Source organism: Ursus arctos, unplaced genomic scaffold (assembly GCF_023065955.2).
Source record: "Ursus arctos isolate Adak ecotype North America unplaced genomic scaffold, UrsArc2.0 scaffold_6, whole genome shotgun sequence".
NCBI lineage: Eukaryota > Metazoa > Chordata > Mammalia > Carnivora > Ursidae > Ursus > Ursus arctos.
In genome coordinates this window covers 57,178,915-57,195,683 of record NW_026623078.1, presented here as the reverse complement: position 1 = coordinate 57,195,683, position 16,769 = coordinate 57,178,915, and the positions used below count along the sequence as shown (strand labels likewise).

The 16,769-nt window shown below is 37.5% G+C and overlaps 1 pseudogene; it reads left to right on the top strand.

The window, feature by feature from the left end:
* The first annotated feature begins 16,239 nt into the window (after positions 1-16,239).
* On the top strand, positions 16,240-16,338 carry LOC113253102 (U6 spliceosomal RNA; annotated as a pseudogene).
* The last annotated feature ends 431 nt before the right edge of the window (positions 16,339-16,769 follow it).

Genomic DNA, 16,769 nt, shown 5'->3' with positions numbered 1-16,769 from the left:
TTTTAAAAAAAAATTTGCTCATAATATTAGTTTGCAACTGTTCCTTCAATTACTTTTGGAGAAATTTGAAAAATATTGATGTTAGTTTTTTAGATGTTGGTAGAATTTACCTATAAAACCATCCGTTACTGGGCTTTTCCTTGCTGGGACCTTTTTTATCACTGGTTCAATGTGCTTACTCATTATTGGACTGCTTAGATTTTCTCTATTTCCTCATGATTCCATCTTGGTAGCTTGTCTGCTTCTAGGCATTTATCAATTTCCTTTAACTTATCTGACTTATTGACATACAATCGTTCATAGTAATCCTTTATGTTTCTTTTATATTATCAGTTGTGATGTCTCCTCTTTCATTTCGGATTTAATTTACTGGACTCTTCTCTTTTTTTCTTGGTCTAGCTAAAGTTTAGGCAATCTTGTTAATCTTTTTTAAAAAACCTCTTAATCTCATTGATTTTTTCCCCCTAGTGTTTTTGGTCTCTTTTATTTCCACTGTGATCTGTTACTTCCTTCCTTCTGCCAACTTTGGACTTAGTTTATTTTTCTGCCTTGAGGTATAAAGACAGCTTACTTGAGACTATAAACCGTCCTCTAAGACCTGTTCTTGCTTCATCCCATAGATTTTGGTGTATTGTATTTCCATGTTCCTTTGTTTTGAGTTTTTTTTTAATTCTCTTTTGATTTCATCTTTAAACTATTGGTTCTTCAAGAGCATTTTGTTTAGTTTCCACTTATTTGTAAATTACCTGGCTTTCCTCGTGTTGATTTTTTTTTTTTTTTTAGTTTTGCACCATTGTATTTGAGAAAAATAGTTAGGACTTCAATCTTAAGTTTGCTAAGGCTTGTTTTGTGGCTGTCAAATGATCTATCTTGGAGAATGTTCCATGTGTACTTAAGAATAATGTGTATTATGTTGGATGTAATGATCTGTATAGGTCCATTTGAACTAAAGTATGATTCAAGTTTAATGATTCCTTGTTGATTTTTCTATCTGGATATTTTTTTAATAATAATTTTTCATTATGTTATGTTAGTCACCATACAGTACATCCTTAGTTTTTGATATAATGTTCCATGATTCATTATTTGCATATAACACCCAGTGCACCATGCAATATGTGCCCTCCTTAATACCCATCACCAGCCTATCCCAATCCCCCACTCCCCTCCCCTCTGAAGCCCTCAGTTTGTTTCCCAGAGGCCATAGTCTCTCATGGTTCATTCCCTCTTCTGTTTACCCCCCCATTCTTCCCTTCCTTCTCCTACCAATCTTCCTGCTATTTCTTATGTTCCATGAATGAGTGAAAGCACATGATAATTGTCTTTCTCTGCTTGACATATTTCACTTAGCATAATCTCCTCCAGTCCTGTCCATGTTGCTGCAAATGTTGGGTAATCGTTCTTTCTGATGGCTGAGTAATATTCCATTGTATATATGGACCACATCTTTTTAATCCAGTCATCTGTTGAAGGGCATCTCGGCTCCTTCCACAACTTAGCTATTGTGGACAATACTGCTATGAACACTGGGGTGCATATGGCCCTTCTCTTCACTACGTCTGTATCTTTGGGGTAAATACCCAGTAGTGCAATGGCTGGATCATAGGGTAGCTCAATTTTTAACTTTTTAAGGGACCTCCACACTGTTTTCCAGAGTGGCTGTACCAACTTGCATTCCCACCAACGGTGTAAGAGGGATCCCCTTTCTCCACATCCTCTCCAACATTTGTAGTTTCCTGTCTTGTCCTTTTTTGCCATTCTAACTGGCGTAAGGTGGTATCTCAATGTGGTTTTGATTTGAATTTCCCCGATGGCTAATGATTTTGAACATTTTTTCATGTGTCTATTAGCCATTTGTATGTCTACATTGGAAAAGTGTCTGTTCATATCTTCCCATTTTTTGATTTGATTATTTGTTTCTCGTGTATTGAGTTTGAGAAGTTCTTTGAGGATCTTGAATACTAGTCTAGTAATCTCTGAATACTATCTGTAGTATCATTTGAAAATACCTTCTCCCTTTCCATGGGCTGCCTCTTAGTTATTTTGACTGTTTCCTTGGCTGTGCCGAAGCTTTTTATCTTGATGAAGTCCCACAAGTTCATTTTTTCTTTTGTTTCTCTTGCCTTTGGAGATGTGTCATGAAAAAAGTTGCTTTGGCCAATGTCAAAGAGGTTGCAGCCTATGTTCTCCTCTAGGATTTTGATGGATTCCTGTCTCACATCGAGGTCTTTCATCCATTTGGAGTTTATCTTTGTGTATGGTGTGAGAGAGTGGTCAGGTTTCATTCTTTTGCATGTAGCTGTCCAATTTTCCCAGCACCATTTATTGAAGAGACTATCTTTTTTCCACTGGATGTTTTTTCCTTCTTTGTCAAAGATTGGTTGCCCAAAGAGCCAGGGGTCCATTTCTGGGTTCTCTATTCTGTTCCATTGGTCTATGTGTCTGTTTTTGTGCCAGTACCATGCTGTCTTTATGATCACAGCTTTGTAGTATAGCTTGAAATCTGGCAACATGATGCCGCCAGCTTTGTTTTTCCTTTTCAACAGTTCCTTGGTGATTTGGGGCCTTTCCTGGTTCCACACAAATTTAAGGGCTGTTTGTTCCAGTTCTTTGAAAAATGTCATTGATATTTTGATCGGAATGGCATTGAAAGTGTAGATTGTTCTGGGCAGCATAGACATTTTAACTATGTTTATTCTTTCCATCCATGAGCATGGAATATTTTTCCATCTTTTTGTGTCTTCTTCAATGTCTTTAAAGAGTGATCTGTAGTTTGTAGAATATAGAACTTTTACCTCTCTGGTTAAATTAATTCTGAGATAATGTGTGATTTTTGGTGCTATTGCAAATGGGATGGATTCCCTAATTTCTCTTCAGTCTCATTGTTCGTGTATAGAAATGCAACTGATTTCTGAGCATTGATTTTGTATCCTGCCACATTACTGAATTGCTCTATAAGTTCTAGTAGTTTGGGGGTGGAGTCTTTTGGGTTTTCCATATAGAGTATCATGTCATCTGCGAAGAGAGACATTTTGACTTCTTCTTTGCTGATTTGGATACCTTTTATCCCTTTTGGTTGCCTGATTGCTGTTGCAAGGACTTCTAGTACTATGTTTAATAATAATGGCAAGAGTGGGCATCCTTGTTGTGTTCCTGATCTTAAGGGAAAGGCTTCCAGCTTTTCCCCATTGAGAATGATATTTGCTGTAGGCTTTTCATAGATGGTCTTTATGAAATTGAGGAATGTACTCTCTATTCCTACACTCTGAAGGGTTTTAATCAGGAAAGGATGCTGTATTTTGTCAAATGCTTTTTCAGCATCTATTGAGAGAATCATATGGTTCTTGACTCTTTTCTTGTGGATATGATCTATCACACTGATCGATTTCTGAATGTTGAACCACCCTTGCATCCCAGGTATGAATCCCACTTGGTCATGATGGATAATCCTTTTAATGTACTGTTGGATCCTATTAGCCAGGATCTTGTTGAGAATTTTGGCATCCATATTCATCAGGGATATCAGTCTGTAATTCTCCATTTTGATGGGGTCTTTGCCTGGTTTGGGGATCAAGGTAATACTGGCCTCATAGAATGAGTTTGGTAGCTTTCCTTCTGTTTCTATTTTTTGAAACAGCTTCAAGAGAATAGGTATTATTTCTTCTTTGAATGTTTGGTAGAATTCCCTGGGGAATCCGTCAAGCCCTAGACTCTTGTTTTTGGGGAGGTTTCTGATTACTGCTTCAATCCTCTTCATAATTAATCAGTCTGTTTAAAAAATCAATTTCTTCCTGTTTCAGTCTTGGTAGTTTATAGGTTTCCAGGAAGGCATCCATTTCTTCCAGGTTGTTTAATTTATTGGCATAAAGCTGTTGATAAATTTTCTAATGATCCTTCCTATTTCATTGGTGTTGGTCATGACCTCTCCCTTTTCATCCATAATTTTATTAATTTGGGTCCTTTCTCTATTCTTTTGGATAAGTCTGGCCAGTGGCTTATCAATCTTATTTATTCTTTCAAAGAACCAGCTTCTAGTTCTGTTCATCTGCTCTACTGTGCTCCTGGTTTCTAATTCATTAATCTCTGCTCTAATCTTGATCACCTGCCTTCTCGTGCGTGGGTTAGGCCTGTCTTCTGTTCCAGCTCCAGCTTCTTGAGGTGAGAATATAAAAACTGCATTTTAGATTTTTCTATTCTTTTGAGTGAGGCTGGGATGGCTATGTATTTGCCCCTTAGGACTGCCTTTGCAGTGTCCCACAGGTTTTGTTTGGACTGATGTGTTTTCATTTTTGTTGGTCTCCAAAAATTGTTTAATCTCCTTCTTAATTACCTGGTTTACCCAATCATTCTTGAGCAGGATGGTTCTTAGTTTCCAAGTGTTTGAGTTTCTTCCAAATTTTTCCTTGTGATTGAGTTCCAGTTTAAAAACATTGTGGTCTGAGAATATGCAGGGAATAATCTCAGTCTTTTGGTATCGGTTGAGACCTGTTTTGTGACCATTATATGGTCTATTCTGGAGAAAGTTCCATGTGCATTCGAAAAGAATGAGTATTCTGTTGTTCTGGGGTGTAGTGTTCTGTATATATCTATGAGGTCCATCTGGTCTAGTATGTCATTCAAAGCTCTTGTTTCTTTGTTGATTTTCTGCTTAGGTGATCTGTCTATTGCTGATAGTGGAGTGTTGAGGTCCCCTACTATTAACATATTATTATCTATATGTCTCTTTATTCTGGTTAAGAGTTGGCTTGTGTATCTAGCTGCTCCCCTGTTGGGGGCATATATATTTATAATTGTCATCTCCACTTGTTGGATACATCCTTTAAGAATAATATAGTGCCCTTCTGTGTCTCTAACTATAGGCTTTAGTTTAAAATCCGATCTGTCTGATATGAGAATTGCTACCCCAGCTTTCTTTTGAGGTCATTGGCATGAAAAATGGTTTTCCATCCCTTCACTTTCAGTCTGGATGTATCTTTAGATTCAAAATGCATCTCTTGTAGACAGCAGATGGATGGGTTATGTCTTTTTATCCAATCTGCAACCCTGTGCCATTTTACAGGAGCATTTAGGCCATTCACACTGAAAGTGATTAATGAGAGAGATAATTTTAATGATGTCATGTTTCCTGTGAAGTCTTTGTTTCTATAGATTGTGACTTTCTGTTTGTATCACTCTTGGGGCCTTTTTACTTTTATAGAACCCCCCCTTAATATCTCTTGTAGGGCTGGCTTGGTGGTCACAAATTCCTTCAGTTTCTGGGGCGCCTGGGTGGCACAGCAGTTAAGCGTCTGCCTTCGGCTCAGGGCGTGATCCCGGCGTTATGGGATTGAGCCCCACATCAGGCTCCTCCGCTGGGAGCCTGCTTCTTCCTCTCCCACTCCCCCTGCTTGTGTTCCCTCTCTCGCTGGCTGTCTATCTCTGTCAAATAAATAAATAAAATCTTTAAAAAAAAAAAAAACTTTAAAAACAACAACAACAACAAAAAAAAACAAATTCCTTCAGTTTCTGCCGGTCTTGGAAGGTCCTATATCTCCATCAATTCTGAATGACAGCCTTGCTGGATAAAGGTCCTTGGCTGCATGTTCTTCTCAGATAGAGCTTTGAAAATACCCTGCCAACCCTTCCTGGCCTGCCAGGTCTCTGTAGACAGGTCTGATGTTATTCTGATATTCTTCCCTCTGTACGTAAGGATTTTCTTCCCCCTGGCCACTTTCAAGACTGTATCCTTGGATCTAATATTTGCGAATTGCACTATGATGCGACATGGTGTAGGTCTGTTCTCATTGATCTTGGGAGGGGTCCTCTCTGTCTCTTGGACACGAATGCTTGTTTCCTTTGCCAGATTAGGGAAGTTCTCAGCTATAATTTTTCAAATATGTCTTCTAGACCTCTCTTTTTCTCCACCCCTTCGGGGATACCGATGATTCTGACATTGGAACGATTCATTGAGTCAGTAATCTCCCATAATCTGCATTCTTGAGATTGGATTTTTTTGAGCCAAGTTTCCGTTTTTGCTTTCTCTTCTACCATCCCATCTTCCAATTCACTGATTCGTTCTTCTGCCTCATTTACCCTGGCCGTCAGAGCATCTAGTTTAGACTGCATTTGATTCATAGTATTTTTAATTTCTGCCAGATTCACTCTCATTTCCGCCCTTAGAGATTCTATATTCTCGTTAATATTTTCATTAATTTTTTTCTTCAAGCCTACACATCATCTTGACCATTGTTACTCTGAACTCTATTTCTGACAATTTGGTTATATCTATATCCATCAGTTCTGTGGCAGAGGCCACAGTCTCTGTGTCTTTCTTTGCTGAGGGTTCCTCCTACTCTTCATTCTGATGAAGAGAGTTTACAGAGATGCACAGAGCTCAAATTATTGACCAGGACCCGGGCAGTGTGCACTTGTTTTATAGGGACCTTAGGGATGTGGGCTTCTTGATTTTTTTTTTTTTTTTTTAAGCCTGCCTTCTGGAGGAGGGGCCTGCCGCGCCGATACTCAGGCAGCCCTGTTTGGGTAGAGTCTCCGTGTCCCCTGTGAGAGGAGATGGGGATGGGCACAGTGTAAGCTGGTATTTCTGGGCTTTTGTTCTCTGGTGGCTTTCCCCGGTGGTTTTCTGTGCCTCTTCTGAGAGTCAGAGCAGCAGTAGCCAAATCCCAGCCTCTGTCTCAGAGCAGAGAGATCGTAGTTCGCTCTCCACTGATGTTCTGGCCACTTTAACTCTGTTTCTGTCGGTTCTGCTAAAAACCCTGCAGCGACCCAGGATATGCGCCCCACAGCCAGTGTCCCAGCCCTCACTTCCAGGGCTGGTGCGTCTCCGTCCTTTGTGCTTCTAACACTGCCAGCCGCCCTCGGGTCCCATGCATGCTCCCGAGCTCCCTGTTTCAGTGTGGTTCTCACGTGCTCCGGAGCTCCGGTTTTCAGTTTGGACGCGCGTGCTCCTGAGCTCCCGGTATCAGTCGGGTTCCAGTGAGGGCTCCAGAGATCTGTTTTTCAGTCTGGTCGCGCACGCATTCCCGGGCTCACAGTCTCAGTCTGCTCTCTTGCAGGTGCCGTCCGGGAGTCCACCTGCTCCCCAGTGCAGGTGGTTACCACTTCCTGGTGCCTGAGTGCGGCGGCTCCCTCCCTCCCCCTTCCGTTTATCTTCCAATATCTGTGCGCAGATTCATGGCTCCCGACGTCGTACCTCAATACTCAGTGCCGGAGATGTTCGTTTGTAGAGATCCAGATGTATCTTCCTACATCTCAGGCTGATTTCGTGGGTGTTCAGGATGATCTGGTAGATATCCAGCTCGATTCAGGGGACCAGCTGAAAAAAGGGTCCCCTACTCCTCTGCCATCTTTTCCCCCTCCTCTATCTGGGTATTCTGTCCATTGCTGAAAGTGCAGTATTGAAGTCACCTACTATTATTATATTGTTTATTTCTCCCTTTAGATCAGATGATATTTAATTAGGGTCTCTGAGGTTGGATGTGTATATATGTATGATTATTATCTTTTCACCATTTGTCATGACATAATTTCTTTGACTGTTGTTACTGTTTTTTGGCATAAAATCTATTTTTATTTATATAAGTATAGTTATCCTAGCTCTTTATAGGTTTACATTTGTATGAAATAACTTTTTCATCCCTTCACTTGAATCTTAAGTATGTCATTAGAGCTGAAGCTGGTCTCTGACAGGCAGTATATGAGACTTCCAATCCCTTCAGCTAGTGAATGGATACACTCTGTGCTGTTTGGTGGATTTAATCCATTTACATCCAATTATTGATATGTAATAAGACTTATTAATGCCATCTTGTTAGCTGCTTTCTGGCTTTTTGTAGTTTCATTGTTCCTTTTTTCCTCTTTTTGCCTACTTTCGTGAATTGGTGATTTTTTTTCCCCCATGGTGATGTGCTCTGATATCTTTTTCTCTTCTGTTTCTAAATCTACTTTCCATTAACCTTTATATTACAGTTAAGTGGTTAATACGTCGTCATATAATAGAATGAGTTTTCTAATCTGAGTGTATATTTACCTTTACCAGTGGTTTTTTTTCATATTTTCATATGTTTTCGTGTGACTAATTATTGTCTTTTATTTCAGCTTGAAGAAATCCTTTCAGCATTTCATGTAAGGCAGGTCTAGCGATAAACTGTCTCAGCTTTTGTGTGTCTGGGAAAGTATTTTTCCTTCATTTCTGAAAGAGAACTTTACTGGATAGAGTAATCTTGCCTGGCATTTTTTTCTTTTCACATTAAAAATACATCATTCTATGGTCTCCTGGTCTGTAAGGTTTTTGCTGAGAAATCTGCTAACCTAATGGGGGGTTCTTTGGGGTTACAGTCTTTTTTTTTTTTTTTTTCTTGCTGCTTTTCAGATTCTCTTTTGATTTTTCATAGTCCAATGTGTCTTGGAATGTTGTTTTGAATTGAGATAATGGCTATTGTAAATAACGTTGCAGTGAACATGAGTGCATATATTTTTTGAATTATTTGTTTTCTTTGGATAAATACCCAGAAGTGTAATTACTAGACCATATGGTAGTTCTATTTTTAATTTTCAAAGGACCTGCCTACTGTTTACCACAGTGACTGTACCAAATTATTTTTTGTCCTTTGTTAAGTTCTTCTGCCCATTTTTTAATTACATTGTTCTTTTACTATTGACTTCTAGAAGTTCTTTATATATTTTGGATGTCAACCCTTTATTAGATATGATATTCAAATATTTTCTCCCATTCAGTAGGCCTTTTCATTTTGATATTTTTTTCCTTTGCTGTGCAGAGATTTTTAGTCTGGAGTCCCACTTTATTTTTGCTTTTGTTGCCTTTGCTTTTGGAGTCAGATGCACAAAATCATTGCAAGACCAATGTCAAGGAGTTTACCACTTATGTTTTCTCCTAGTAGTTTGTTTCAGGTCCTACATTCAAGTCTTTAATCCATTTTGAGATAATTTTTGTGTATGGTATAAGAAAGTGTTCCGGTTTTATTCTTTTGCATGTGGCTGTCCATTTATTGAAGAGACTGTCCTTTTCCCATTGTATATTCTTGTCTCCTTTGTCATTAATTGACCATATCTGTGCAGATTTATTTGGGGGATCTGTAGTTTGTTCCATCAATCTATGTCTCTGTTCTTATGCCAATACCATACTATTTTCATGAATAGAGCTTTGTAATATAGTTTGAAATCAGGGACTGTGGCACCTCCAGCTTTGTTCTTAAGATTGCTTGGGCTATTTTAATATATTTTAATATGGGATTTTAGTACTGGGATTGCATTGACTCTAGATCGCTTTGGGTATTATGGACATTTTAACAGTGTTCATTCTTCCAATCCATGAGCATGGGAATGTCTTTCCATTTATTTGTGTGTTCTTCAATGTCTTTCATGAATGTTTTATAGTTTTCAGTGTACAGGTTTTTCACCTCCTTGGTTAAATCTCAACCTAGGTATTTTATTCTTTTTGATACAATTGTAAATGGGATGGTTTTCTTAATATTTCTTTAATTTGTGAGTGTATAGAAATGCAACTGATGTTTATATATTGGTCATGTATCCTGCAACTTTGCTGACTTTGTTTAACAATTCTTCGGTGGAGTCTTTATGGTTTTCACACTACAATATCATGTAATCTACAAATAGTAACAGTTTTACTTTCTAATTTGTTTGCTTTTTCTTTTCCTTACCTAATTTCTCTGGATAGGACTTCTAATACTATGTTGAATAGAGTGGTGAGAATGGGCATTCTTGTCCTGTTCCTGAACTTGGAGCTTTCAGCTTTTCACTCTTGAGTATAGTGTTACCTGTGCACTTTGTTACGTTGAGGTACCTTCTCTACCCACTTTCTTGAGAGTTTTTATCATAAATGGTTGTAGATTATGGCAGAATCTTTAAGCTTGTATATCTTTCCTTGATCTTAAAACTCATCATGTTGGCTGCTGGAAACCTCTTTTGTATTCTCAAAGTTGGTGCTAGAGCTCACATTTGTTTCTTCTTGCTCACAGGTTTTGGCCTGCCTTCTGGGCTGATTTTGTGTTCTCCAGAGCTAACTCTTGCTGCTGCCCTTGAAGACTCACAGGAGTCAGAGCTCACATAAGGGGCCAGCCTCAGAGTGGGGGAACATACGGGTTTAGCATTTGGGCCTTGGGATGGCTGCAGGCGAAATGGAGGTCATTCTGAGGTTTTTCCAGTGGTTCTCGTTCCAGCTTCATGCTGGAGTCCAGTATGCAGTCCATAGGAACCACATCCCTTTAATGACCTCTGATCTTCTTATCTGCCTCTTTCCTCCCTCAGTCATGGGGGTCCCACCTCAATACTCTGGGTTTTGTGGGAGAGAAATGGGTTTCTCCATTATTATCTTCATGATTGAAGAAGACAGGCACTCGCTCACTGTTCTCCCTCTCTCCCACAGGAGAGGCTACTTCAGCCCCATAAAATGCCGTCTTGGGGACGTATGGTACTGACCTAGCTTACCCTCTCTAGTACATCTAAACTTATATTTTCTTTTTTCCAATGGAATGCTTGTATATTTCCTCTGGAAACCTGGACTTCTACAAAGGCTATCTTGTTTTTAGGTATTGGCTCAAGTCAGTCTTCTCCAGGTGAACCCCAAATGTGGCAAAGAGGGGCTGAAGCTAGTTCATAGGCTCCTACTGGTTTCACAGAAAGCCCATACCAATGTCTATTACCCAATGCACAGGTCGGTGAGAATCCTCCTTGATCCTTTGGAATAAGGTGCTTGATCCCACAGCTCCCACAGAGCTTTTGTTCATGGATGTATGCTGAATTTTAGTTGTTAAAATGGGAGAAAGACAGGAGGTACATCTTATGCCACCATGATACCATTATTACCCTCAATCCAGCTAGAAGTCTTAAATGTGTTTGCATGTCTGCCTTCATTTCTTCATTATTCATTTCCTTTAAATATTATAGAATTTGGTTTCCAACCTTATTTCTACTAAACTGATAGACTGATCTTCCAGATGTTCTCCTTGTTTCTTCCTCCACACTGTCTAGATACTATCCAAAACCATGTCTTTGACTTCTGCTGCACTCTCTCCTTGGAAATATTCAGTCTAGAAAGATAGCTCTTAAATCTGTATGTCCAACCTCACTTGGTTACTAAACTCTAGTATTTAATATTCAAATACTTTCTAGATTTCTTTGCCTGTTTGGTCTGGAAGCATCTCAAGTTCATCATGTCCAAAATTTAAACCTCCTCTGCTTCTGTTCTGACACTCTTCTTTTAATTGCTATTCACTTAATGAGCCAGGCTTTACATTAAATGACATCTATATTCTTTGATCCTCACACTTCATTAAATATAATGAGGGGTTAACTGAGTTTCCCTAATTATCTCAAACCCAGGTTGCCCCTCCTCTTCCCACATTGAACAGCTCCTTCTTTAATGTAGTTTATACTTGGCCAATTAATCATCTTGAAGGAAACTCTAAGCATCTACATCCTGTTCAAAAACCTAAAACAGTTCTATAGACCTCCTAGAATAATGTTTGGATGCCAAGCCTGTTACTCTTTAATGGTTTGGCCTCAGAAAAACTGTTATCATGCTATTTTGTTTTTTCTGTAATACAGAACTTTTCCAAGTACATGTCCTGCACTTCCGATCTCTGTGTGTTGCAAAATGTTATTCACTTGCCTAGATTTCCCTATGCCTGCTAACTCTTCCGTCCAAGCTGCTCTAGATTCTACTCATTCTTCAAGGGATTAGCTTACATTCCATCTTTATTGTGAAATATTTCTTAGTCTTCCAGATGGAAGTAATCGCTCTTTTATGAAATCTTAGATTATTTTTATCTTTATTTCATCTATGGCATTGGTTCCTTTTGGCTTTGTACTATATAATGATTTTAACGCAATTTTAATAAATATCTATGAAACACTTGCATGTACCAGGCATATGGGTAGATGCTATGAATGCAAAATTGTATTAAACAAAGTTCAAATCCTCAAGCTGCCTCCATTCTATGTTTATGAACATTTATCTTCTCTACCAAATGAATACAAAGTATTTGGAGAAGACCGTTTTCAAAAGATGTTAAGAAAAACCCATTTATGGAAAAATAATAGTGACATATATATTACAATCAGGAGAAATCAAGAAAACATTCTTACCTTCAAGACCTCACCACCAGCAGAAAAGTTCTCAGAACGTTCTATTAGTTTATATATCTCAGTCTATACTAAATATCACTTAATTTCAACTTAAAATTCAACTGAATATTTTGAAAACATTTTTAAGAGCATACAATTCCTTTTCTCATTTCTCATGAATTTTTAGGGAAGAAAAAATGGCCCTACATCATGATCATCTCCTCACTACTTTGATTCGTAGTCTTTGGTCTCTACACTTTTCTACACCATTCATTACTTCTAGTAATGATCAAATTAACAAACAACGTTTTTGAACATTTGTCAAACCATTATGTAATAGATAATCTCATAATAAAATCTATCAACATGTAATATTGTTACCACTTTACATATATTAAAACAAAGTCACTCTACAGTAAGAATAGACCCTCAACTGTAAGAAGTAGATTCCCTGACCAGACCAAAGGTCTGACTGATACCAGATTGAGGTTTTACTCTCTCCCTACTATTTCTTTTGAGATAATAAATTTGTAGAGATCAGTGATGTGTTATTCTAGTATTTGTTATACAACTTAATTGAACAAAGATAATCAAGATGTTTCCTGAATATAGTATTTGATGAAGTTTCTCAGACAAAATTATTCCACCATGTCTCCTTTAATAAATGGCCTACCTTTTTGGTTAATGCTCTATTTTATCATCAATAATGAGCTCTTGGTGAGGGTATACATTAGGCATTTTCATATTCTCATCAGTGAGCACATTTTCTGCCACATAGTAGACATACAAGAGTCATTGATTGAACTGAAATAGGGTTGTCTCACATTTTACGTTCTAAATGCCAAGGCTTATCACATAATATCAGTGATTAGGTTTAAACACTCTTAGCAGGATGCAAGCAAGTTTCTGAAAAATACTAAACAAATTCACAATTTTATAGTGGATGTATGTTTTTAATCACTTCTTGGATCCCAATCAATCAATAACACCATTTCCTGGAATAATGTAATAAAATAAAAAACAGATACTAAAAAGTAATATAATAGGACTCTAATTCTCTTTCAACAGTGCTTGTTTTATGCCTTGACTCTGAGGAAAATTTATTTCTAAGCTTTAAATAAGAAAGAAACTTTTTCTTTCCCCTATAAAAAGTTCATTCCCCCCACACTTATCTGAAGAGCAATCACCATCTTATTCTTTTTAAGGTACAAAAGTATCTATATTACTCATATATTACACTGATAATATTTCTAGCAATGAAGAATAGAAAATTCTCTTCATATCTCATTTTCCAAAGTACCTGCCTGAGAAAGTAGTAAATTGGAAGTCACTAGAACAAAATTAAAATCTTCATTAGAACCCGGATGTTGATAATGTATGGCCAAACTCCAAGGCAAATATGTGTGTGTGTGTGTGTGTGTGTGTGTGTGTGTGTGTGTGTGTATAATTTATGTATGTATATATAGACACACATATTTTTTTTCAGGGGCATTGCTGCCAAAGGAAATCAACTTAAAAACTGGTGTTGACAGGGGACCAGCAGTGAAAGATCATAGGAAGAAAGAAAGCACATAATTAGGTACTTGATCTGTGACATATTAAAGTTAAGTCGAGATTATGTGAACCAAGTCATGGCACAGTCTGAAATATCATGAAACCGAGGGTAAAAACAAAAGGATCACACAGCTGAAGGACCCAAAGCAGCAAAAAAACCATGACATGCTCTTGAAGCAAGAGGACCTCTACCAGTGTAGGTCTAGGGGGTCATCATGTCAAGAACTACCACATTTAAACACAACCTTTGCCAATATATAAATGTTCTATAATGTTCTATGTATACATACATTTGTAATTAAAGATGGTTTCCCTTTTTTTTTTTTTAACTTCTGACTTTAACACACCCAGATGTCTGAAAAATGTAAGTACACTAAACAAAATCTACTCTGGGCTTGGAACCTGAAGATTTCTGCAGTCATATAGCTAAGCATAATAAACATCAAACTCCAGGCTCAAAGAGAAATGACAAAAATCAATAACTGAAAAAATACTAATCAAAGTATAGGAAAAATTGTTCTGTTTCTATAAGACTCAGAGCTTGGGGCTCAGTTGAATTATAAACCTAAGTCTGAAGCCAATATTTCCACAGATTCTTTGCCCCCAAGCACGATATTACAGGATGAAAATAAACATAAGTGCAATCAGTTTTCAACATACAGTAGGTGAATATAGTCACTCCCCTGGGTGTTAATAGCACTACTGAGGTTTTTAAAATACTATGCCTAGTATTTTACCCACAATCTACTATAAAACAAATTGTTTCCAGAATCTAGATACAAATCTAATGTTTGTCAAAATATTGGCCATTGTCAAGATTTAACTTGCATGTAAAATAAATTGAGAGATGGGTGAAGAAAGAAGGGCATATTTCTGTCTCTAGGTTTAAGTGCAACTAACACTACATAAAGTAACATCTTAAATTGTGTTAATCAAACTTTATTACAACAAAGGATTTGGAATTAATCAGACTTGAATGTATTAAAATTTTTGTTCTCCATTATTAGCTGTGTGACCTTTGGCAAGTTTCTCACCCTCTCTGGGCTTTTACTTCCTAACCTCTAAATAGGATGACTATAAAATATAACAGATGAAATAACAAATATGAAGTGTTTAGTTTAATGTTTATTATTTAGCAAATGCCCAGTAAACTGTGTCCAGAGTGATATTACCATGCAACAAATAGAATAAATGTTTCTAGGCACTTTATTTGGGACCCCCTTTTGAGATCCAGTGAGAAGCCCTAGAAATGTGTGATTTTGTGGTGTATGTCAACTTAATTTTTAACATTTTGATATATTAATCTCATTTTAAATTTAATTTTAGTGCCTGGCTTTACCTTCATAATATTGTATATATAGTTGACCCTTGAACAACACAGGAGTTAGAGGCACCAACCTTCCATGCAATAGAAAATCTGCATATAACTTTCAACTTCCCTAAAACTTAACTACTAATAGCCTACTCTTGACCAGAAGCCTTACCAATAACATCAACAGTTGATTAACACGTATTTTGTATGTTATATGTATTATATACTGTATTACAATAAAGCGAGCTAGAAAAAAAGAAAATTATAAGAGAAGATATATTTATAGTCTTGTATTTATCAAAAACAATCTGTATATTAGTGGACCCTCACAGTTCAACCCATGTTGTTCAAGAGTGAGCTATATTCTTAGCCTCCTAAATTGAAATTTAATTCCCACAAACCTTCTATCTACCTGTAATCATTGCCTATAATTAGTAGTCATTACCAATAAGAATCCATAACACTAAAATTCAGTATAATTTCTTTTTCCTAGCTTAAAATAACAAAAGTTTACTGTTAAAGAACATAATTATGGAATCTGAGCTCACAATTAAGACTGTATAACTAGTTTTGCTTTTAGAAACTGATTTACTATCAACAATGGGTCTTCATTTCAAAGACAACACCTCAACGCCTCCGGAAGTTAGGAGTTGCCTTCGAGTTTGCTGCTTCAAATAGGCAGTTGTTTTATTGAATTAAGCCAGGTGTTGTTTTCCAAATGTTAGTGTATTATCAAAGCCTCCGTGTGTTGGGTGAAGATAGAAGCCCATAGTGTTTTAACCCTATGAGATGGAGAAGAGACACAGCGTTGGGAGGAAAGAGGCTGAGTTTAAATGACATTGGATCTAACCTAAAATTGTCAAATGAGATAGGACGTTTGTGAAGGCCATCTGCCCAGAGCCATCATGTCTAGATCAAGAATTCAAGAATGAACCCAAGTCCAATCGTCCATGTACAACTTTTTCAAATATACAAGAGTAAATTTAGTGAGTGCCAACATATGTGTAGGAGAGAGACATAATGTGGAAAAAGCTCTTTCTGCTAGATGATCCAATGCCTCAGAGAGGCAGGTGGATGGAATGAATCTGCCCTCACATAATGTCCAGTCCCATGAGCCTCTCATTTTGGGAGATTTTTGCAACCTAAGTGTCTCAAGACACAAACCACACAACTTAATCTGGTGTCAACAGATGTACATCCCCCCGCCCCCTGCTATTTTCTCCCTAAGCCCAACTTAAAGGATCTTTGTCAAGACTGAGAAAAATGAGTGCTCGCTTAGGCAGCAAATGTACTAAAATTGGAACAATACGGAGATTAGAATGGCCCCTGTGCAAGGTGACACACAAATTCAGGAAGCATTTCACGTTTAAAGAAAAAAAGATTGGAAAAAATGTAACCATTTTTTGCCATGAACTTTATGCTTTGAACTCTTCTGCTTCTGAAAAATATAAAGGCACAGCTCTTGTAGTTCAAAATTCCTTCATATTATCACTTTGTCTTGAACTTCAAAAATCTATCTCAAAATGCAGAAGCTAAGCGTTCAATTCTTTCATTCTACATTTCTGCAATAACACCACTACCATGATCGTAACAAGCCCAGGATGATTTAATTGCTAGGGCAAGGAGAAATATTCAGAGCCAGACTGAGTGGGGAAACATATCAGCTAACATGACACAATATCTCAGTAGGTCAAGAAAAAAGCTACTTGAAGGAGAATATTATGTCTCAGGTGCTGAGGGGGAACATTGCCTAATGCAAGAAATTTCTTACAAATTTCTTTATTAGGCTTCTCCAGAAACT